Here is a 25,136-nt window from a genome sequence, read left to right on the forward strand (position 1 = left end):
ACTCATTGATGCACCTTCATCTATAATAGTGCCAAATACAATTATATTACAAACTTGTACTATGATCTGGAAAGGCACATAAGAAGGAAGGTGAAATCTTGCCATTCGATTCCAATCAAAGGAAGTGACTAGAATACTTGGAGGGGGTATCGTAGAAATGAGAGGATTAGCCCCTTGAGTTACGAGAGTGGGAGGATTTTCCTCTTGTCTTGATGGAACAGGCGGACTTCCGCCAAAATTATTTGAATATGAAGAAACAAAATGAACCTGAGTGGCATCATGTTTACTCTCTTCGGGAAAAGTACGATTTACTGAAGGTGAAATTGGGTCAACTGTTACCTCGACCTGTTGATTTGGGTCAGGTATAGACTCATAGGATTCACTTTCAGAGAGAGTGGGTTTGACCAACGGTTGATTTTGGTCAGTTAATTCATTAACTAGTGAAGGATTTAGGGATGGTTTCCTGTAACCAGATGGAAATCGCTACGGTGAAGCAGGACGGTTATCCAACACTTTTTTGGCTTCATCCAGATAGCGACAAAGGTGAATGGGGTGATTCCCTTCACATAACCTATAGGGAAACTTAACTTTCCCTTTCTTTCCATGATCTTTATTACCACTAGTTGATGATGTGTCACCAACATGATCTCGAGAAGTTGATGACACAATATGATGTAAACGGGAAAACCATTCTTCTAATATCTGAGTAATATCAAGAAAATTTCAAAGAAGATGGTCTCCCACACAAATTTTGCATGGATATCGAACTTTGTGAGGCTTTACGGACGATTTCTCATCAGATGTTGCATTCAAAGCAATTGTTTCTTGGTCGTCCCTCTGCTGAATTTGTGTCTTCTTCTTCTTCTTCCCTTTCTTCTTCTTCTTAGCCACCTGGTTACTAGCAAAAATACTTTCACCAGGCAAAGAGGAAGAAGGGGAGGAAGAAACAAATGAGGAAGAAGAAAAAGGGTCAAATTTAGGATCAACTGGAGGTTGATTTTGTCCAGTTGGAGGTGTACTCGATTACGGAGAAATCATCACATTTTGAACCAAGAAGGTTGAAAACAACCACACTGGCAAGCCAATGGTAAATCCCGGAAGGGACAATGTAGCCATATATGGAGCACCCATATTTCCAAATGGAGGAAAAGGACTAGGATTTCCATCAAAAGGAATTCCTTGATTGGTGGACTCTGGATTTATCACCATATGTTTCAACCTAAGATCAAATAAGGAGCAAGCGAGGAGGATGTTATCCGTGGTCAATTAATTTTTATGACACTGGAACCCAAATTCACTTTTTCATTTTTAAAGAGACGAGAAAAAGCAAAAGATGACTCTAGTCGCCTTCAATGTTTAATGAGCCTGAAGGGACAAGTGCTCAGATGATCCTTTTACTTTTAAAGAGTCAAAGAGGAATGAAAGTGATTGCTTTGGAGATTCTAGACAAGAGGGTTTACCAAACAAATCGCAAAACTACAATATACACCTTCGTGATAAATGAAAGAGAAATGACCAAGGACTTTATGTACGATAGTCAATCTTCCTGAATGTTGTGTTCGGTGTGTTATGATCGGTAAGGCAGCAGACTCGGCTTCCTAGGGATAAAGGATTTCAACCTATTGGGGTCTCCCACTATATACTCAATGGTATAGGGAGCACAAGTTCGTACTATCACTTATCGAATCAAAGAGGAGGAATCACCCAACCTCAATAAAAACGACAACCACTAGGTTTTAAGACACCAAAACATGTCTCTAGCCTAGACCTCTAGATGCTTTTGTTAAGTTCAAATGCGTTATTAGGTTAGTTGATGTAAATTTTAGGTTGATCTTGCTTAAAATTTTCCTTTGAAGGTTCACCACAAGATGTTTTCCAAAATTCCTAAAAATGCAACTAGAATGAGAGGCACTCCTTCCATTTAATTTCAGCAATGAAAATCCTAGCTATGAGGGATAGAGCATACAAGTACTTTTTGAACAAGCAACAAGGAGCACAAACTGGATGCAATTCCCTAAACCATTCCTTTCAAGCATTCACAAAATTCAAAATGCAAATTGCATGTATTTCTTTCCAGTTTCTCTTAATGTGAATGATGTAATAGGAAAAACTAATGCACAAACGATTCAGATATTTTTTCATAAAAAATGACGATTTATGACAATTTATTTAAAAGGGAAAGGAAGACTATATGACACTTCATTATTCGAAAAAAATGACGACTTTACGACACTTTTCTATCGACAAAAATAATCAATCAAAAACTTACTTTGACTATAGACTGATAATGACAAAGAAAACATTAAAGAAACATTAATCAATCCAATCAAAGTAGGGCTGGAATAAGGAAATAAAAGACTGTTTTCAGAGATAAGACATCATTTACATTCAACAAGCAATTCAACCTGATGAAAATTGACAAAATTTTTAGTTCCTAGATGGGAAAACTGACCCTAAAGGGATCATCGCAGGTAGTAGTTAGATACAGTGCGATGCATTGCACTGGATCTATGTGGAAAGTGCACTACATTGCACTGTGTCAGTCACAGAAGTGCGATGATTACTGAAGGCAATTTTATGCTTAAATTTAATTCAATTTTCAGTGAATTTAGACTTGAATTCAACAAATGACAGGAAGTACAGTATGTCAAAGTGTTTTAAGAGATTGATGAGCTACTATAAGGGATAGGATCGCTCCCCAGTGGAGTCACCAATTTGTTTTGGGCAAATTTAGTGTTTCTTCAAATGCCTAACCCTCTAGACCTAATAGCTAGTCTAGAAACAACAGACAAAGTAATTCATTGATTTTCCTATATTTAACAGATAAGAGAAAGAAGAACACAGGTACCAACCTATAACTTTCGCTCGATCCCTCTCTCCTTTGACTGATTTTGCCACTCCTTTCCATACTTAACTCACTTGGAAAGTACCTGCACACAAGCCAAGACAGAAACCCATCAAAACATACAATAATGATGATCTGTTAACTAAACATATCATTGAATGAAGAATATGATATACATTATATAAACACATGAATGAAAAAATCTTAGAATTCTTTATTGATAGAAGGAAAGATTACAACCCATGTAGATGCATGCTCGATTCAGTGTCATCCTTCCAGCTTCAAACCCTTCTCTCCTCATGAAGCAACAATTTGACATCTTAATAATACTCTTACAAATCTCATTCAAACAACATTTCCTTAGCTCAAGAAATTCCAACCTCTACCAGTACCAGCCTTTGAATGCATGGTCAATTTATAGTTGAATGGAGGAGGTTAAGCCATTAATGGCCCTCATGAATGCTTTGCCAAAATTGGGAAGTGGTTCCATGGAGGAAGGGACAATGGATTAAGGTTCATTCATCCTCTTCCTCATCCAAAAGCGAGCTCAATCCATCGGGAAATTTCCATAAGAATCCATTGGATGAGGAATCCAATGGATTCATTTCAAAAAATTCAATGAACCTCGCTCATTGCAGGTGAAACAAAGGATAGGTATGGTGCATAGCAGCCAGTTAGTGTAGCTCCTGCATTGCATTATAGCCTGATAGAAGGCTTCCTACACTGATCTCCTTAGGGGCACTTTTTGGATGAATGGAGTCATGGAAACTCTTGGGAGGCAAGCATGATGTAGGTTGACTTCATTAGGGAATGAAAAAAACTAAATTATGGATTGATGGACCCTAATAATACTGATCTGGAAGTTGGGGTTGATGTGCCCAAATTGACCTGTAACACATAGCATCAACCCAGACTGGTTGTTGCACTACCTCATCGAATGAAGAAGGCTCAGACTCTACAAACTCCCCAACCAGGTCCATGTAAACAGTGTACTGCTCGGGCGACCTCCTCTGTTTGTGCTGAGAAGATGGTTGTCCCACATTCTCTCGTGCATCCAACATCAACCTGTCAGCTTCCCTTGAGTGTTTTCACCCATCTCTGGAAGTCTCAACATGAGTGTATGTCTCCACTCTTGGATCCTTTGCATGCGGCTGTTCCACAACAATCTGAGGCTCCTCCTCCTTAGGAACTGAAAGTTCCTCATCTGCATGCAACTTGAGCTCCCTCTCAAGTGATACTCACATGGGTTTCTACTCGTCTAACTTCAGATCTCTGCATATCATTGTCCTCTGACTGGTAGGTAGGAACACTCGATAGTTGTGGGGTGTATCCATGTACCCCATAAGTACTCCCAACTCAGCTATTGGATCTATCTTATTTCGGGCATCTTTGGTCACATGGAAGTAAACTAATGATCCAAAGATTCGGAAGTGACCCACATCTGGTCGCTTCCTGGAAAAGGCCTCCATAGGTGTCCTCATTCCCATTATATGGTGTGGGCTTCTGTTCTAAAAGTATACTATTGTATTGCATGCCTCAGCCCACAAATGCAATGGTAGGCTTTGGTCATGCAACATCGCTCGAGCAACTCCCACAATATATCTGTTCTTCCATTCGGCCACCCCATTTTGTTGAGGGTTTTGGGGTGTTGTCAACTCCCATTTAATTCCTTCTGCAGCACAGTAGTCTTTAAACTATTTGGAGACATACTCTCCACCATTGTCGCTACGCAAGGCTTTTATTTTCTTTCCAGATTCTTTCTCTACCAAGGATTTAAACTCACAAAACCTCAAAAAGGTCCGATCCTTCTTTTGCATAAAGTAGATCCAACATCTATGAAATAAATCATCAATAAATAACACAATACCTTTGTTTAGTGGTGGAGGCTATAGAGAATGGTCCACAAACATCTAAGTGAACTTGTTCCAGGATTGATCCAGCTCTACTCTCTCTATTCAGAAAGGAAGATTTCATATACTTACCCAAGGTATAGCCTTTTCATGTATTCGTCTACTCCAATTTTCCCTTGGGAAGTCTGGTAGAAATCTGTTGCATGATCTTCGAGGCTACATGGTGCAAGTTTCCCAATCTTCTATGCCAAAGCTCGCCAACATATTGGCTCTACACCATCTCAACTTTGGAACTCAATGTAGCATAGTCGTCTACTTCCAGCTTGTAGATATTATTTACTCGAATCTCGATTCACTTGGTCTATCCTGTGCTGATACGCCTTAGGAATACCTTTCCTTTACTAAAGACTACATTATAGACTTTATCTTCTAGCATAGCAACGAACACAAAATTATTATTCAGACTTGGTACATACTTTACATCGGTCAGGGTGAGAGGAGCTCCATGCTCCCTCTGAAACACAACCGTACCTTCACCTGAAACACAGTACTTTCCATCATTTCCCATCTTGATCTACATCTGGAGATCCTTCTCCTCCAAGGTACTGAAAATATTCTTGTCACTTGACATGTGGAATGAAGCTCCACTGTCTAGGTACCAAACACATCCCACCATGGATGAAAACATGCATGCGATGAGAGAGAAATCCCACTCAAAATGTGAGGCTAGTGCCTCATCATTAGATCCCTTCGAGGATCCTTTCTTGGATTTCTTTTGTGGAAAATTCGTAGCATAATTGCCCACTTCATGACAATGAAAGCATCGCACTTTCGATTTCTCAAACTTCTTCCCACCATGGGAAGAACTAGATTTGGGATGGGATGCCTTCCATTTCCCTTTCCTCGCCTTACTTGCTGTTACACTAAAAAATGTCACCATGACTATTTGCAGTTAATATGGCTCCATCCACTGTCATACTATCCTCCTTGGCAAGTCTCATGCCTCTGCTATTCATGTCAAACTGCAAGAAAGAAGAGAAAAGTCATTTAAAGTCAATTATCTCTGGTACACAGTTTCTCTTAGCCTTACCTGCATGTACGCAATCCAATTTCACAATACCTGCGTACTTGTACGCTCTGTATCTAAAGGGGTGGGTGCGTACTCCTATAAAGGTCAAAAGGCGCAAGTTTCACTCTAAAAACATTACTTGTGGTCATTTCTAGAGTCTTCTAGAAGCTTATTTGACATGTATGAAGCGTCTCCAGATGGTTCATGTATCCCTACCAAAGAGGAACTTATCCCATCAAGAGGGGAGCTATCCCATCCAAAGAGGGGCTTATCCCATTGATGGTGGACCTGAATAACTTCCTCTAGAGCACTATAAATACAGGCATTGGGCCAAAGGGAGGGGAGGTTGAAAGTTGAACATTTGTAAGGGTAGATGCTGCTGGAATTAGGACTTCCTTGTAGAAGCTTGTGAGGAGAGATTACCATCTTTGCTTGTTCTATTTGGAAGTGGGTGAGCTGATCAGAGTAAAGGAGAACTCTTGTGGACCCTGGGAGGGACTTGCACAACACCAAGGCTCAGGTTGCAATGGTTCCTTTTGTTACCTTTTAATACAAATTAGTCCATTCTTCTCAACAATTTGTTATTTATGAGTTGTTTCATATACTCCTTGGTCTATATGTTAAATATGTTTTATTTTATGTGATATTCAGGTGTTTAATCGTTTGATTGTTAGTGAATTCAGGTTTCGAAGTGAAGGAGGAGCTCATCCGGATCAACGAAGCTGGACTACTACAACAGCGTTGGGTTACAGGTAGGATCTAAACACTTGATTTCTCATATGGTAAAAGCATATTTAGAGAATGATTCCTCTTATTTGTCTTGTTTTTCACTAGAAAGTCTTACGCTTCTAGGGAGGTCGGTTGTGTCCGCACTAACGACTCATTCCGTGTGACAAAATGGCGACTCCACTGGGGACTCCATGAATGTGTTTGAGTTATTTTTGATTTGATATTTTGGTTTGAGAAAAATCGCTTGGTTTCTGATTTTTGGCTGTCTAGCTGTGTATTTGGGTGGGTTAGCTTAGATTCAATTTAGATTTTTATTTTTCTTAGCTTTGCCAGCAGTACGCAGTCTCTGAGTTAGGCACAGTGCGTACTTGTACGCACTGCGTCTTTGTGCACAGGGCGTCCCTGCGCCTGTGTCAACAGATCACCTGCGTACCCCTGTCAAATTTGAGAAAATTTCATTTTTCCTCTTTTAGCTCTTTAGATTTTGTTTTTACTTTGTTTTTACTGCCCAGATCCATTAGTTTACTGTCAGAGATCTTCACCTGAACTTGTCCCATTAGTGTCGAGGGTTTTGGTGGAATTCATAGGGATTTTTCCTTAGGGTTTGATTTTTAACTGGTCCTGTAGTGACTTTGGCGTTAGAGGTTGTCAAACTTTGGATCTTCTTGGTTTTGGTCAGTCCTCTTAGGAGTCGGGCCTGTCATAGAAGTCACCCTTGTGAGAGACCTACCTTTGTGTCTTCTCTTTGCGAATCTTGAAAAGTTTGTTTGTTAAAACCTTGAATTTCATTCTGAGAAAAAAGAACAAAAAGATTTCAATTTTGTTTTTTGATTAGTTTATGATTCTGCATGAACTGATCCTTAGTTGCATTTTGACTGAGTAAAACATCTGGGAATTATCCTTGTAGGCTTTTGTCCTCATTATTTTTTGCTTTTAGGTAAATTTCCTTTTAATTGGCTTTTGAGTGAATTTGATTTGATTGTCTTAGATTTGTTAAATTTCATTTGATAAATAGTTTTTACATGCTTTATTGATATAGAAAAAACACAAAAAAAAAATCTTTTGGAAAAAGTTTGCTTTGGTAGCATTTGTAGACTTTTGGGAGAAAAAGGAAATTTCGTAGAGTAATTAGTGGTCATGAGTTGTGTGTTTTGAAAAGATAAAGAGATTGTTTCTTTGATTGTCTTTACTAAGAAAGTTGTTTTCCATAAAATTTGCATTTTCCAACTCTCTTAGTTAGGAGATTCATTGAAAAAAGAAAAGTAGTGTAAATCATCTTAGGTGCATCTTTGTAGTGGTTGCGAGTCGAGTCTACACACCACCAGTTTCATCTCCACTACCTTTTTGTCTTTAAGGAAAACCATAAAATTAACGCTTAAAGTAAAATTAACTTAGTAACTTTTATTTACTAGGGCTCTGAAACACCAATTTAGATCAGGCTAGTGTCTTGGAGTAGGAGAGTAATTAACTCTCCAAGACAACAAAACCAAACAAGTAGCTTATCTTGTGATAGAATAAATCCAATTGTTTCATTTGTACTCTGGGAAAGTTCCTCTTAAAGGAGAAGCACGAGCTCATGTCCGAACCAGTGAGGGGATCAATCCTCCCTCATTGGGAACGACGCTAGACACGCACGTATTACAAATGGTAAACCTCAGATTAACCATTGTTGAGGAGCCAGGGGTCACTTGTCGGTAAACCTTGGATTATTGTCAAGGAGCCGGCAAGGGGATTGAGCTTGATACTCTGCCCTTGCGTGCTGTCGGAGTGTAGACTATTCCCCCAGGTGCATTTGTTGCTGTTGGTAACCTTAGTGACCATTATCTTTAGGATTCTACCGAGGTGACGGTGGAGGGAAGATCCCACTGTACCTGGAGCAGACGTCGGCTAGACTCACTTGGATTTTCCGAGGGGTTCACTTCACTCGAGACAGTTAAAGTGGAGGAACTTGTGCCGGTCTATTCATTAAGCAGGTTGCCAAGGTAACTGTTCCACCCGCCACTTCTGTACTGAATCCGGCGATGTTGGGTTTCATCTCCAACTAGCGTTTTTGGTCCGGAAGGCTACTGTTTTTGCTTGGTTTGACGCCCTAGATTCTTTAGGCGTGTGATTCAAATTTGTTTGGTTCTTTAGAGACTTTAGGTGGTTTGCTTTGAGATTTTACTTTGTTTGCGTGTGCAGTAGTTAAAAGTTTTTAACTGTGGCAGAATTACCGAGACAGTCCCGTCGACTTCGGGGCAAGTCTCCTGAGGTTGTTTCTGTGGCCGAATTGTTGAGGAAATCCCGTAGACTTCGGGGTGAACCTCCTCAAGACGTCCCAAGTCATCACGAAGGTTTAAAGGTCCTTGTAACTCCTAGTGGCAGTAAAGTAGGTTCACCTGAAGAAGGAGAATCGTCATTGGTAGTCCATCCAGATTACCAAGGTCTAGAAACAGGTTATAATCCTGAAGCAGTCACAGTTTCTGAGCTTGCTGGTAGCTTTTCATCTATTAGTGATATAGGCGAAGAACCTGAGGTATCTGAACCTGTTACTCCAACTTCTAGTGCACCAGATTCACCTAGGGTAGAAAGAGTCATCACCGAAAATCTTCCTACTGGTTTGATAGCTATTGAAGAACTTGCTCCAGAGGAAGAATTAGGCGTATCTATCCTTGAAGATCAACCTACTATTGATCTAAGGGAGCGTGAATCTATCTTTTACAGTCCTCCTAGAAGTACTACTTGGTACCTTTCGTTAACCAATTATTTAGACAACTCAGGGATAAGTTTTTCTCCACCTCGTACTCCTTTTCCACCTGGAGGTATTTATACTCCTGTAAATATGTCTGGTCAGTCGTCCGTGTTCACTCAATCTCTTGAATCTTTCTTGCACGACGATCCTTCTGTTCCCGCCGGGTATCAGTCACTTTCTGGTACCTTTGAGGGGGCATCTCCTCAACCCATCGATCATGGGTTATTAGCTGGAAACAATGGTAATAAACCGTTGGGTGTAGGGGACATTTACATGATGTCAGGTTCAGTTCCCGTTTCTCAACCTCAAGGTGGCCAATTACCGCCTGGGGGGCAGCCTCAATTAACGCCTGGGGGGCAACCTCAAGGTACACAAATCGTGTCTGGGGGGCAACCTCAAGGACAATATGTACCCATAGTACAATACATGCCTCAAGGTCAACCCCAGCCTCAATATGTACCCCAAGGTCAACCCCAGTATCAATATTTACCTCAAGGTCAATACTCGAGTCAAGGTTATCAACCACCTCAAGGTCAGTCATATGTTCAAGGTATGGGAACTGTGCCTTTCAGTTATCAATCCTATCCTCAATCTACTTATGGATCTCAGTATCCTCAACCTGTTACGGGTCAATACCCCAGAATGATAGTGTGGGATCCGTCACAAGGTCAACATATGTTGCAGCCAAGTATACAGTTGGTACCTCAAACTGGACAACCCGTAGTTTCTGGTTCACCCCAGCAACCGCAACCTGTCCAGTCAAATATTCAAACTTCTGTAACTTCGGTAGTTACTCAGCCGCCAATTGCACCTAGTACTCCATCTCAAACGACTGCTGCAACTACCGCAACATCTACCGCACTTACTTTTGGAGCATCGACAGCTCCGGTTTCTACTGTCTCTGCAACCACTCCTCAGACATCTTTAACGTTGTCCGGATCTACGATTCAAACCACGGTCCAGATGCCTGTAGGGCAGCCTGGTTTAAGTACTGTTGTAACAAGTCAACCTCAATTTACCTATCAACAGTACCAGGGACAGTACCAATTCGGTCCTGTTGTCCAACAATCGGTTTACCAGTATCAACCGTATCCTGGGTATACTTATCAACAACCTCAACAACCCCAGTACGGTCCGGTTAATCCTGGTTTTCCAGGAGGATATAATATCCCGAATGTGATTCCTGTTCCAAGTTATCCTGGATATCCTCCTCCTGGGACTGGTCTTGTGACCCAAAGTTTTAGGGATCCTAATCAGCAATTACCGTTTATCGCAACTTTGGATTTACCAGACTTGACGCGCCTAACGAACGATCCAATACAATATCTTCCGTGCTGGCCGCCAATGCCAAATAAGTTGCCCAGTGATATACCCAAGTTCGAAGGTAAGTCTGGAGAGGATCCATCCAATCACGTGATGACTTACCACCTCTGGTGTGCTTCAAATTCCATCTCGGATGATTCGATCTGTTTACGTCTTTTCCAGCGTACGCTCATTGGTATCGCGGCCAAGTGGTACATTGAGTTACCACGGGCCTCTTTTTACAATTTCAGCCAGTTAGCTACCTCATTCCTAACTCATTTTCAGTTGCCGGTCAGATACGATAACGGCACGGAGCTATTAACCTCATTAAAACAGTCGACCTCCACTTATATTTCCGATCATATCCATGAATGGAGACATCGAAGACGTTTAGTGAAAGTTTTTATCCCGGACCAAATCTTAGCTGAATGGTTTGTAAAATCATTATTACCGAAGATTACTGAAGATGTAGCTAAGGCCGGAGTGGTTACTGAGGAGCAAGTCATTGCTCAAGCCCAGTACCTTGACTTAGTTTACACTCAGTCGGGTACGTTGCACGAGAAGATCCCGGATCTTCCTAAGTTGAATCAAATCGCTGCTGCTCCTTCGGGGTCTCATGCTGCTGATGGCATGATTGGTACGGTGAATACTAAAAGTAAGAAGAAATCCTCAAAGAATTCTTCTCCAATAATAACCTTACCAGACTCCCCGACAGGAGAGTCTTCTCCTGAAATTACCGCCGACATTCACGCTGTAGAGACATCTATGGCTAAATCAAAAAATGGTGGTAAGAAGAAAGGCAAGAAGAAGGATAAAGCAGACAAGGCTCCAAAGGAGAAAAAAGAGAAGTCGAAATCTAACGACGAAAAGCGCAAACCTCGCTATCCTTGTTTAATTTGTGAAGAAGATCATTTCACAAGAGATTGCCCTCATCGGGCAGAGGTTGTGAAAATCGTTAAAGGTTCCCCAACTCCTGCTGTTTTGAAAGATCCATTTCCAAAGCAGGAGAGTAAGATGATAGGTCCTTCCTCAAATGCCAGTGAAGAACCCATATTGATGATGTCTCATGTACGGATTACGACTCGATCACAAGATTATGGTAGTAAAGGTCCTGTTGATGGATCGAAAGAAGCGAAATCTTCTCGTTCAAATCCATCAACCTCAGCTCCTGGATCTGATCCACTACAGATTGAGAAACCTAACCCGGACTTAGTAATAAAACCGCCCGCCAAGGATGTACTTCGAAGGTCTGCTTTCAATCCACATGCGAGAGTGGCCCAGAATTACAACATTGTTGAGGATTTAGCTGTTTCACCTTCAGCAATGTCGGCTTTGGAAGTGCTGCAGTCATATCCAGCACAACGAAAATTACTTTTGTCGGCTATAGGAGTTGTTGATGTTCAGGACCCAAACCTAATAATCTTTGATCTAGAAAATAGTACACCGCGTCTCCCTCATCAGATGGCTTTCCAGATTCCAGTGATAGTAAAAAACAGGCCAATTCATCGGACTGTAATTGATGAAGGAGCTTCTACGTGTATTATGTCGATTCAGTGTTGGAGATCGCTTGGCTCTCCTTCACTGAACCAATCCCTGACGATTCTTAAGGCATTTGATGGCCGTGGGTTCCATCCGTTTGGCATTCTACAGGATTTTCCTATAGGGGTTGAAGGAAAAACCGTTAGTCTGGATGTGGAGGTGGTTGATGCCCCTCTAGACTACAACCTTCTTTTGGGTCGCAGTTGGTCTTACGCTATGACAGCGGTCGTGTCATCGGTCTTCAGAGTTATAAAGTTTCCACACAATGGTAAGATCGTGACAATAGACCAGCTGGCTTACTTTTCATCCGACCCAGCCTCTTAAGAAAGTATCCAGCATGTCGGTAAAACGACTATCCCTTACAAGGATGTTGGTGTAGGATTAGTTAAAGATTCTGGTTTACTGGGAACTTTTCCTTTCCCTCCAATCAACGCAGACCCTTCATTCGCAACCATTCATATGATTACTTCAGACACTATTATCTATGATGATCCTTGGATTGTCCCATCTGAATCTGAGATAGACTCATTCGGTAATGCAATGCCTTTGAGTCCATATGAAATTGCTTATGAGGCCTGCAGTCTTTTTCCGGCTCAAGTTCAACCCAATCTGAACAAATGAATGTGGTCCGTGAGGAATCACTTTTCACGTCAACCTCAGAATGGATAACGTTTCCTGAAGTTGTGTCATCTGACGAACAACTTCGCGAAATCCTAAGTGTAGATGATCTACCATGGGAAGATCTTCATCATCGATCTTCGTTTTTACCTGAGGGTGATGACTTGGAAAATGATTTTTCATCAATTTTTACAGCTGAATATGTCAAGGACGCTCAGAATCCCATGAAACATCCTGATTCAGAGTTGAATTTGGGAAACATTTCCCAAACTATTGCCATTTACTTTTCAGTCAAAACCGGAATTATTGAGAACATTCATATAGGTGCCTTGTGTACAGATGACGAAATTCAAACATACAAGGTCCTATTTCAAGAATTCCGTGACGTGTTTGCCTGGTCCTATGAGGAAATGCCAGGAATTGATCCCTCCATTATTGTTCATGAAATCAAGACCTACCCGGACGCTAAACCCGTTCGGCAACGTCTACGTCAGATACACCCTAGGAAAGCGGCTGCGATTAAAGCAGAAGTCGAGAAGCTATTGAAAGCAGGTTTCATTTATCCGATCCCGTTAACGGATTGGGTATCGAATATTGTTCCGGTTAACAAGAAGCAAGGAACAATAAGAATATGCATCGAATATAGGGATATAAATCATGCTTGTCCAAAAGACAACTATCCCACATCCTATATCGATCAAATAATTGATGATTGTGCCGGCAGCGAAATATTTTCCTTTATGGACGGTTTTTCCGGTTACAACCAAATCAATATTCTACCTGCCGATCAACCAAAAACGGCTTTCATTTGTCCTTGGGGGACATTTGCTTACTGCAAATTACCTTTTGGACTTAAGAATGCCGGAGCCACTTTCCAACGGGCAATGTCTTACGCGTTTCACGACATCAAGCACATTGTGTAACCGTATCTCGATGATTTGCCTGCTCATTCTTTACATCGAGCTGATCACCTTGTCCACTTACGCGCTATTTTTATGAGGTGTCGGCATTATCGAATTCGGTTGAACCCACACAAATGTGTCTTCTGCATAGAAGTGGGACGATTGCTAGGATTTGTCGTTTCAAAAGCCGGTATCCACGTCAATCCCTCGAAGGTCGAAGCTATCATCAAATTGCCCCCTCCTTCGAGTTTGCGCCAACTCCAAAGTTTGCAAGGGAAAGCAAACTTTTTACGTCGATTCATTCCTAACTACGCCGAGGTTACAAAGGGGTTCACCCGGTTGTTGAAACAAAATGTACAATTCTCTTGGGATGAGATAGCTCAGAAATCTTTTGATGCACTTAAGCACGCGTTGACCCATGCACCGTTGCTGCATCCTCCCAACTACAACCAGGATTACTTTTTGTATCTCGCCGCCTCCCACTCCACCATTGGAATGGTCTTAGTTCAGGAAGACGAATTCAGAACGGAACAAGTGATATATTATCTTAATAGGACGTTAAATCCCACTGAGCTAAAATATTTGCATGTGGAGAAATTGGCCCTGGCAGCTGTTCAGGCTGTCCAACGTTTTCGTCATTACATTCTTCTCCGTAAAACTATAGTGATTTCGGATTGCAACCCTATGATCTATATTTTGACTAAACAATTGCTAGGGGGCAAGTACTCCAAATGGATTGTTATCCTGCAGGAGTTCGATTTGGAATTCGAGAAGTCTAAGTCTAAGAAATCCTTAGTTTTTGCGGAATTGATGTGTGACTTCCTGCGTGCTGACACGGAAACTGTGGTAGAGGAACCCATTGCAGACGAATCTCTGTTTCTCATCAGCACTTTAGATCCGTGGTATGGGGATATAATCGTCTATCTCCAAACCCAATCCTTTCGGCCCGAAGCTTCAAAGTCGGAACGTCGGAAAATTCGATTCTAGTCCCAACAGTACAAAATTATTGGAGATACTCTTTATCGTCGTGGGGCAGATTTAGTTTTTCTTCGTTGTTTAACTCATGAAGAGGCAGAAAGGGTTATGAATGACTGCCATTCTGGAGCATGTGGCGGTCATATGTCTGGGTATGCCACAGCTCAGAAGGTGTTGCGTGCTGGCTATTTCTGGCCGTCCATGTTTAAAGATTGTATCATTGCGGTCCGAAAATGCCACAACTGTCAAGTGTTTGATCGCAAGATGTGCACACCACCTACTCCTCTCCACCCTATAATTGCCGTTGGTCCTTTTGCTAAATGGGGTATCGATTTTATTACATGTAACCCTCACTCAGCCGGGGGGCATGCGTATATCATCCTTGCGGTTGATTATTTTAATAAGTGGGCCGAGGCGATGCCTACATTCGAGGTAGATGGCAAGACAACTGCGATTTTCATATTCAATCATATTATTGCTAGGTTTGGTGTCCCACAAGCGATAATCACTGACCATGGGCGCCATTTTCGAAACATTATGATGACAGAACTTACAAGCCAGCTTGGTTTACGCCATGATAGTTCTACTCCTTATTATCCTCAAGCAAACGGTTTGGTTGAATCCATCAACAAAATTCTAGTTATCATGATCCGACGAATCATTGGTATTCATCGGTCGAATTGGCATAACATGTTATTTTCAGCGCTTTGGGCGTACCGAACCTCAGTGAAAACATCAACAGGGTTCACTCCTTTCCAACTAGTTTATGGTTTGGAAGCAGTGTTGCCCATTAAATGCGAAATCCCATCACTTGAAATGGCTATCAAATTACTCCCAGCTACTTCCAAAGAGGAGAAGCGTCTGTTATACTTAGCTAAATTAGATGAGACTCGACGTAATGCTTCTTTGGCAATCGAGACTCACGCAAAAAGAATGAAAGCCTAGTATGATCGTACCGTGACCCCTCATAATTTTTCGGAAGGAGACCTAGTGCTATTATATGATCAAGCTAACGATAAATTAGGTGCTGGAAAATTCGTTCCCATGTGGCATGGGCCCTACATTGTCAAGCCAAAGCTAGCAAAAGGGGCCTATGAGCTGGTAGATTTTGATGGGGACTCTTTGGGTAAGCCCAGAAACGGACTTTACCTAAAGAGGTATTATGCTTAAATGGTGGGTATGGAGATTCAGTTAGTTTAGTTAGGTTAATTTTTCTTTCTAGCTGGTGTGTTTTGTTAATTTAGACAGTGTGCTTAGCTTAGAGAGTGTGTTTTTTGTCGTTATTCTGGCTTATCTTGGTTTTACTCTTGATATTACAGATGTCGACGCCTCTCCAAACGTACATTGGATTTGCTGATGGTGCTTGTCGTAGTACACGGAATATCTCTTCCGCAGCTTGGGTTATCTATTCGCCCTCTGACGAGTTAGTTTCTATGCATGGGGTGAGCCTCGGTCAAACAACAAACAACATTGCAGAATACAGTGCAGTGATTGAATTATTATCTGAATCTATTTCATTTGGAATTCGGAGTTTGATAGTGAGGTTAGATTCTAAACTCATTGTATTACAGCTTAATAGAGTCTATGCCATTAGAAATCCAGTGTTATTAAGATTGTTTTTGAGGGTGCGTCTCTTGGAACATGAATTTGATTACATTGAATATCAGCATATTCCAAGGTCTTTAAATACATTAGCAGATGCAATGGCATCTCGAATGTTAAATAGAAATTTGTAACAATCATAAATGCAAATTTATAAACATTTCATCACACATGTTTAACAAAATAAGCCGGTAATAATGATATATATAGATAGAAGTGTGTCAAAAAATATACATCTTCTTCGATCATAGGTTGAAAAACACCTTATGATCGACAAAATGATAAGTACAAAAAACCAAAAATGTCGCATGTGTCTACAAAAGTGACTAGCCAATCACTGGTGGTGCTCTCTATATGAGACCACTGCTCGCGCTACCCTACACAGGAACCTCCTGAAAGGTCCTGGGACTGCGACCACATAGCGCTGAAGTTGGATAGGAATATCGTCTATAGTCGTCTCTGGTATGCCTGCTATGAGACGCTCTAAGTCCTGTTCCAGCTCGGCTAAGGTCTCTACGGCCGCATCCTGTGGGGCTGGTGCTGGTACAGCTGGTACTCTTCTCTCAAAAGCCCGAAGATTGGCCGGACGCCGTGGGCCTACATCTGCATTTTGAAAATTTTTTCTGTCAGTTTTGAGACGATATATAAAAAACAAAAAAAGTAGATAATTTAAAAACTTGTGAAAAATGAAGTACCTCTATCGTCCCATTGTTCTCCCTGTGGAAGAACCATGTCCGGATCATTGCGAAAATCTACTACGGCATAAATAAAATCCTGAATCGCAAAGACCTAGCTCTCCAACCAGTGAAAGTAACCCGTAGGAAATCGGACAACCCCCGCTCCCTCATCAGGATGTCGGGCCATTACCGAAACCCACCGCGTCAACTTAGGCTCCCGAGGAGGCCCAACTGGAACAGTAAGATGTTGGGGGATCAGCATTGGAACTCTCTCTAGGGCAAAGTTCACAACTAAAGGCCCATATCCAAAGGTCTTCAATTGTCCATTCTTTGCCCTAGTCAGTTGGCCTTTCATATTGGCCAGCACAGCATCGCACCAGTTGAAAATGGTGCCTCGGAAGCAATCTATAGCCATCCGCATTTGGGAACCAGTGGCTATGTGTAAGGTGGCAGCATCGCAAAGTCTGGTAACTGTAAAGGCAATTACCATAAGTTCAGGTCGGGATATGTATTTGATTTCTATCCCCTTATCCTGGTTTTGATTGTTGCACCACTCTAGCCGGAGACTAGCAAGGGATTGGCCACCCGGCCTAGTCCCGAATAGAGAGAGTTGCTCGCCCCTATTAGGCAAGCCAGTGAGAAAATATATGTCGGAGGACTCTATCTCGAGCTGGTGTTCTTCGATGTAAAAACATTGATCCTGAAAATTCCACCTTTCAACCAGCCACTCTAAGAATGGCACCTGGGCCCTCATGCCAGGTATGGCCCAGTACTTGTAGAGTCTGCATGCCTTTAAAGCATCAATGGAAGGTTGATGACCTATTGCGGCCAAATCGACATCTTCGTGTTCTCTTTCACGCCAATCTAGCATGGTGGGCAATCTACACACCAAAAAACATTGATTAGAATTCATTAAATCAAATTTTGATGGTTAGGTTTTGAGTTTGGGTTTTGAAAATCCGTTTTGGGCGGAGTACGCACCCCGTGTTCAGAAAACACAGCGTGGGGACGCAGTTGTTCTGAAGGTGGGTTGCGTACTCCGACCATTTTCCCATATACAAAAATGTCGGGGTACGCAGGTCACCCATGGGGCACCTGCGTCCCCCGAAAAGCGGACTCTAAAACCCCAAACCCTCCAAAAAATCAAACTAGAACTTAAAATGGAATTCTAAACAGATGAAATTGAAGAGGAGGATGTTGTGAAATACCTGAAAGAGACGGCGCTCGATTCCAACGGTCGGATTCTCCGCAAAGTCGACGGGAAGTTTCTTGCCAAAAGCCCTTTTCTCACCCTCAACAATAAAATGGTAAAAATGACATGGTAAAAAGTCTTTTTATAGGTTTTTTTGGATAAATGAATGCTAAGTTTGTTTATTTTTCACCATGAAGGGATATTTTTCAATGTATTTTTGCCCATCTTAAACAGGTATGAGTAATGTGTTGTTTTTGTGCAGGACAAAAGGACTTTAGGGTAAAATCATCATTTTTCACGAACCAAGACATCAGAGTCATCTTTTAAGCCCTTTTCTGACTCCTAAAACATGAAAAGATTGCCGAGCGTTTCTTTTACACTCGTTAAAACAGAATTAAAAGACGGTCCTCTTACAGCCCTTTTCTGACCGTAAAAACAAGAAAAGATTGTCGGATTTTTGTCGTTTCAAATTCGATACTGGAAATAAAACGACATGCCTCTGATCGCTTTTTACTTTTCAGGTCAAAGGCATTAATCATGAAAGTACTCCTTGGTCGCAAGATCAAGCGATTCTCTTAGGTATTATTTTATACTTTTTCGGGCTTGGGAGACACAAATTTACGAAAAAGTTCATCTTGGAGTCTTCTTTAGTTTTTTCAGACTCTCTAAAATTGAAAAACGCCGAGTTTCTCCTATACTGGACTCGTTAAAATTTCACAGTAAAGGACCTGTTCGATTACAAACAGGAACGGACCACTCCTTCTTAGGGTCCGAATCTAAACTAGGTTGGACTCATCCGAAGGATGAGCTTATAATCAAGCATATGTTATCCTCCTCAAGCTTGTAAAAAATAAAGAGGTACTTGCCAGAAATGGTGGGGGAAAAGAGAGAAGAATGAACCTTTTTGTTATCCTTTGTTACAGAAGAACCTTATCACCGCTCTTGAACACGACACGTTTCATTCACCTGGGTTGGGAAATCCTTTGCCTTAAAACTGATAAAACCACTTTGAAAGTCTTCAATCGTTTCTGGGTATTAACTTTGGGTCAATCGTCACCAAGCCATCTGTCGTGTCGTTATGTGTTCAAGAGGTCTTTGCAAATAAACCATTCATATGCAAAATACTTGTCATCCATTTGACCATCCCTGAGTCAGTCCTTACAGCAACATTTCTTCAACTTGAACAATGATTTCGTGTTGTGGGCTTGCCTGCAACAGGTCGCTTTCTATCGACATCAGCACATTATCTAGAAAGATGACTTAGAAATCGTCAGTACCTTGAAGTCTGCATGCATCAATGGCAGGTTTCTCGCCTTTGACGACAGTTTACATCATTGACTTTCGATCAAAGGATTCCGTGACGTGTTCGACATCAACCCATTCATTCACATTTCATGGATTGTAATGGGTACTTTGAGAACCATTGACATCACTGGTGGTCTCTCTCACACTTGTTAACGGTTTACATCATCGACTGGTAATCAAGTGGTTTCTACCATGTTCGACATCAACTCATTTATTCGCATGGATAGAATCGTACCAATTCAGGAAGTAGAAATGAAGACCCTGGATCTAGTTTCCACCATCCAGGCTACGACGAGTTTTGTATTCATTATATAGTAGACTAACCATAAATAGATGGTTGCGTCCATACTGTGTCTACAAAAGTCTACGATTGTGATGTACTGCAAAATCATTCTTGTATCAGAGCAGTAGTTAGATTGTTAGTTAAAGTTTTCAATCTGAGTATGGGAATGCCTACCTCAGTGATGATATCATCTCATATATGTATTTTGTGTTGAATATTTGCAGGTTCTAACCAGGCTCTCCGCAAGATACTCCTTGAAATGATAAAGTTCTTCACCCTTCCTAGATCATATAAAACCCTAATCTACTACAGGTTTTGCACTTTAGGGGGCAATCTGTTACACTAAAAAATGTCACCATGACTATTTGCAGTTAGTATGGCTCCATCCACTGTCATACTATCCTCCTTGGCAAGTCTCATGCCTCTGCTATTCATGTCAAACTGCAAGAAAGAAGAGAAAAGTCATTTAAAGTCAATTATCTCTGGTACGCAGTTTCTCTTAGCCTTACCTGCGTGTACGCAATCCAATTTCACAATACCTGCGTACTTGTACGCTCTGTATGTAAAGGGGTGGGTGCGTACTCCTGTAAAGGTCAAAAGGCACAAGTTTCACTCTAAAAAAGTTACTTGTGGTCATTTCTAGAGTCTTCTAGAAGCTTGTTTGACGTGTATGAAGCGCCTCCAGATGGTTCATGTATCCCTACCAAAGAGGAACTTATCTCATCAAGAGGGGAGCTATCCCATCCAAAGAGGGGCTTATCCCATTGATGGTGGACCTGAATAACTTCCTCTAGAGCACTATAAATACAGGCATTGGGCCAAAGGGAGGGGAGGTTGAAAGCTGAACATTCCTAAGGGTAGATGCTGCTGGAATTAGGACTTCCTTGTAGAAGCTTGTGAGGAGAGATTACCATCTTTGCTTGTTCTATTTGGAAGTGGGTGAGCCGATCAGAGTAAAGGAGAACTCTTGTGGACCATGGGAGGGACTTGCACAACACCAAGGCTCAGGTTGTAATGGTTCCTTTTGTTACCTTTTAATACAAATTAGTCCATTCTTCTCAACAATTTGTTATTTATGAGTTGTTTCATATACTCCTTGGTCTATATGTTAAATATGTTTTATTTTATGTGATATTCAGGTGCTATTTAATCGTTTGATTGTTAGTGAATGCAGGTTTCGAAGTGAAGGAGGAGCTCATCCGGATCAACGAAGCTGGACTACTACAACAACGTTGGGTTACAGGTAGGATCTAAACACTTGATTTCTCATATGGTAAAAGCATATTTAGAGAAGGATTGCTCTTATTTGTCTTGTTTTTCACTAGAAAGTCTTAGGCTTCTAGGGAGGTCGGTTGTGTCTGCACTAACGACTCATTCCGTGTGACACTTGCTAAGGCTAGATTTTCTTCATCATCTTGCTTTGATGAGGATCCATCTCTGGTGCTTCTTCTTATCTCCTCCTGCATCTGATCCGACCAAAGTCGTTCCCAATCTGGAATTTTTTCTCTTCCATTTACCGAGTCTTGGTAGCTATGCCAGCTCTTAGGAAGACGAAGAGTGCAAGACTCACCATGTCATCATTAGTTGTTGTGATCCCTACACTTCCAAGCTCATCCCTGTAGGTGGTGAGATTTTTTAGATATGTAGAGATTGTGTCGCCCTTTTCACACTTGATTTTCCGAAGCTTGTCTTTTAGTGCCAGCTTCCTCTGATTGCTGTTGTTCTGATATAGATACTTCAATGATTTCCACATCGAAAATGGTGTCTCCTTCCCATGGAGACTTGAGACTATGTGGTCTCGAATGCCCTCTAGAAGGATTCTCCTTGCTCTAGCCACACATTTCTTCCATTCTGAAAATTTTGTAGCATTAGCTGCTGCCAGCTTGGGGACTTCTTGATCAATGAAGTCCTTTAGACTGTTGTCCTCTAATACTGCTTCCATGTAATCCTTCCAGGCTATATGATTTGAGCTGCCATCAAGGTCATACTCGAGTCTTAACTCACTGAACGCCATTGGTGAAATTGAGATGTGATAAGAACTCGATTTCTATAATCAGGAACTTCAAACTTCGAACTTCAAACTTCTTTGTATACTTTTATTCACTTTGATCACCTTTGCTCCAATAGCATGTAGAAATTCCCACTATAGATCAACATATTACGCAATATACTAAAGCAAAATACAAGATCTACTTTTATAACAAACTTGCGGAAGCTTAATCGAATTTGAGCAATATCAAATAGAACACATATAACTGAGAATGAGAAAGAAATCACACATGAACACAGAAGAATACTCTAGGGAAAGCCTCAGCTAAAAACCCTGATCTCTGTATTATCATACAAGTAGAAATATGTTCAGATTACACAAAGAATCAGCTCACAAGCCATCCTTCTCTCTCTGCAATAGAACAATATAGCTCATAGACTTAATAGACACAAGATATGCCTTTCCTCATCCCTCCAAGCCTCCTATTTCATTACACAGTTTTCCTTGGGGTCCAATGCTGCCACCTGTGTGAATTGGCCTCATCACACACTCACCAAACCCAAAATCAATTGTGCAATCTCCAAGGAATGAATTCCTTCTGCATGCAGGAGATATCCACCATGGAATATTCCTACAACTGATAGTACATTGTATTGTCATCTTATCTCAACTGGGTCTTTGTCTGAATTGACATGCATGAGTTATTTATGAAAGAATATTCAGTTATCTGAAGTGAAGCAGTTACATGCATGCATGCATTAACTAAATAAACTCACAATTTGTTCAACAAACTATTTGAACTAATCTAATTGGACTTAACTCAGTTAACTGAGCTAACTAATTACAACTCATCCTTATCTCTTTAACTAAGAGATAAATTCCTCAATCAATGGAATAACTATTGCATGTCCTCACATAGACTTCATGTTTGATTTTCTACAACTAATTAACTCAAGATGAATTAATTAATTATTTTACGAACAACTGCTAAGATCAAATTCGAATTTTACTTCTCTATTTTAGTTCAGGGACTAACTAAAAATAGGAAAGTATCCCGAAATGCTATTTATGGCAGTGCTATTTTTATCACTTCTATATTTAGCATTTCTTGTTGTTATTTCAACAAGATGTTCGATGATGGTACTGAGTCACGTTTTAGCTCTTTTCTCAACTCGTAAAACTCATATGAAAAGATTGCTGAGTATTTTTCCCTTTTGATTCATTAAAGAGAATACAATGGGGGGTTTACTTTCAAGCTCTTTTATGACCCTTTAAACACGAAAATATTTCCAAGCTCTTTTCTTTTGAACTCGTTAACGGATGTTAAATGTTGTGCACCTAGTATACATTTACCCCTTTTTCAGGATGGGATGCACTATTTATGAAAAAGTTACTCGACTGAGGTCAAGTGGTTCTCTCGAGTATCGTTTTCTACCTTTTTGGGCTCGAGAAACACAAATGTATGAAAAGGGACCATGTGGAATTTTCTTTTCTGTGTCTTTTTCAAACTCTCTAAACATGAAAAAGATACCAAGTTACACCTTTGTTGGACTTATTAAAACATTAAAATGACATCGGATTCGTCTCCATGATGAACATGAGCTTCTCCTTCCTAGAGCTCATTAAACTTACTAGGTCGGATTCGTCCGAAGGATGAACTTACAATGAAAGAATATGTTATCCCCTTCAATCTGGCGATTAAAAAATAATTAGGGTACCTGCCAGAAATGGTGGGGGAAAATTTGGAAATTCAATTAGTCATGTCGACAGCTCACTCTTGAACATGACACTTTCTATTTCATGTCAAGATGGGATATCCTCACTTCATCTTCAACCTTCATGGGTTGGGCCATTTATTTTTTCCTCCCATGTGATCTCTACCATGTCATCATGACCACCGATCCTATGGATCTAAAATCTGCCAAACTCTGGGTTGTGTCAGCGATGTGTTCAAGAGTTGTCTTTTTACAGTTACACTTACCCCTGATTCTCTGTATCGTCCAAAATCATTTTGCATCCCTTTGTCTCATGTCAATGATTTGGGATACATCTAGCCCTCCTTCGACATGGTTGCTTCCTGTTGACTTCAGCTCATTATCTAGGAAGTTTACCAAGAGACTCCCTTCTAGTACCTTAGAGCTTGCATGCCCTCATGGAAAGTTCTTTACACTCGACAACAAGTTCACATCATTGGCTTTCGATCGGATAATTTCACGGGTGTTCGACTTCGGTTCCTTTATTCATATTCTATGAATTGTGTTGATAGTATCTTGAGAACCATTGTCATTATTTGTGGTTTCTCTCGCGCTTGTTAACAGTACATATCATCAGATGGTAATTAAGCAATTTTCTAGCATGTTCAATGTCAACACATCTATTCACATGTTAGGACTTGTACTTTGATCGGGTCATGTTGGAGCGCAAGACCCTAGGATTAGATTATAAAAGTCCAAGTTGCAAGGTGGTGTGACATGATTGTATGGATAAGCATGTCTCTCTTAGATGGATGGCTGCAACCATACCATGAGCTATCATATATGATCCTTCTTATTATTGGATGGATGTGACCATACCTTGGTTTCAATATGATCCTCTTTATCGAATGGCTGCACCCATACCTAGATCCATTTACATGATCATTCTCTAGATGGTTGCATCCATACCATGATTCATGTATCATTTGACAGAGTTTTCAGTTATGTAAATGTATTTGTACTTGCTTCCAAGTTTTCCGATGGCAGGCTTCGGTTCCCTGCACTGATTCATAAAGAATTTCACCCCTCACTCTAGTTCAGCCTTCACACTTTAGGGGGAATCTGTTACACAACATTTTATCATTATCCCTGTCCTCCCTGTTCCATGATCTTGGAGGACCTCTACAATGAACCCTACATGATTTCCCTTCATGAAGGAACTCCCATTGTGTCCCTCTTCATGTGCAAAACAATTCCCTTTGGCATCATTTCCCAAAATCTTATTTTTTCCCAGTTTACAAGACCAGCACTAATGACCCATTTGCTCACACTGATATGCAGAGATTACAACTATCCCTAGTGCCGATCAGAGTGAATGAACCTTTTTCTAGTCACGCCGATCCTCTTTTGGAATTTTTTTTAAATAATGAGCCAAAGCTTCCAGCTCTAGAAGCTTTGTAACAGAAGTTTGGTAGATGGTTAGGCCAGATGGAGTCAATGAGGTCAGTTTGGGCTCCTTTCCCCCATTAGGATGGAACTACCTCACGAGATAAGACCTCCTCCCATGAGGAGAGGAACCATCTCCCTTCCATCCATGCTATATAAACCTTCATTTTTCCAAGCACAAGCTAGTGTTAGATCTTAGTTCGAATTAGGCTCTGGTTGAAGTTTTGATTTTGGAGTAATCAACAAGTTATTTATAGTTGTATCTCTCTAGTTGTGTGTGAGGGAGAAGTGTGAATTTGGTTTAGTGTAAAGACTAATGGGAATAGCCTTAAAAATACCATTGTTGAGGCCATCGTGGAATGCTAACAAAAGTGTGTGGGAACCTGG

The sequence above is a fragment of the Pinus tabuliformis genome, chromosome X (assembly GCF_031772625.1).
Source record: "Pinus tabuliformis cultivar Carrire ecotype Pingquan chromosome X, CPIR1, whole genome shotgun sequence".
Lineage (NCBI taxonomy): Eukaryota > Viridiplantae > Streptophyta > Pinopsida > Pinales > Pinaceae > Pinus > Pinus tabuliformis.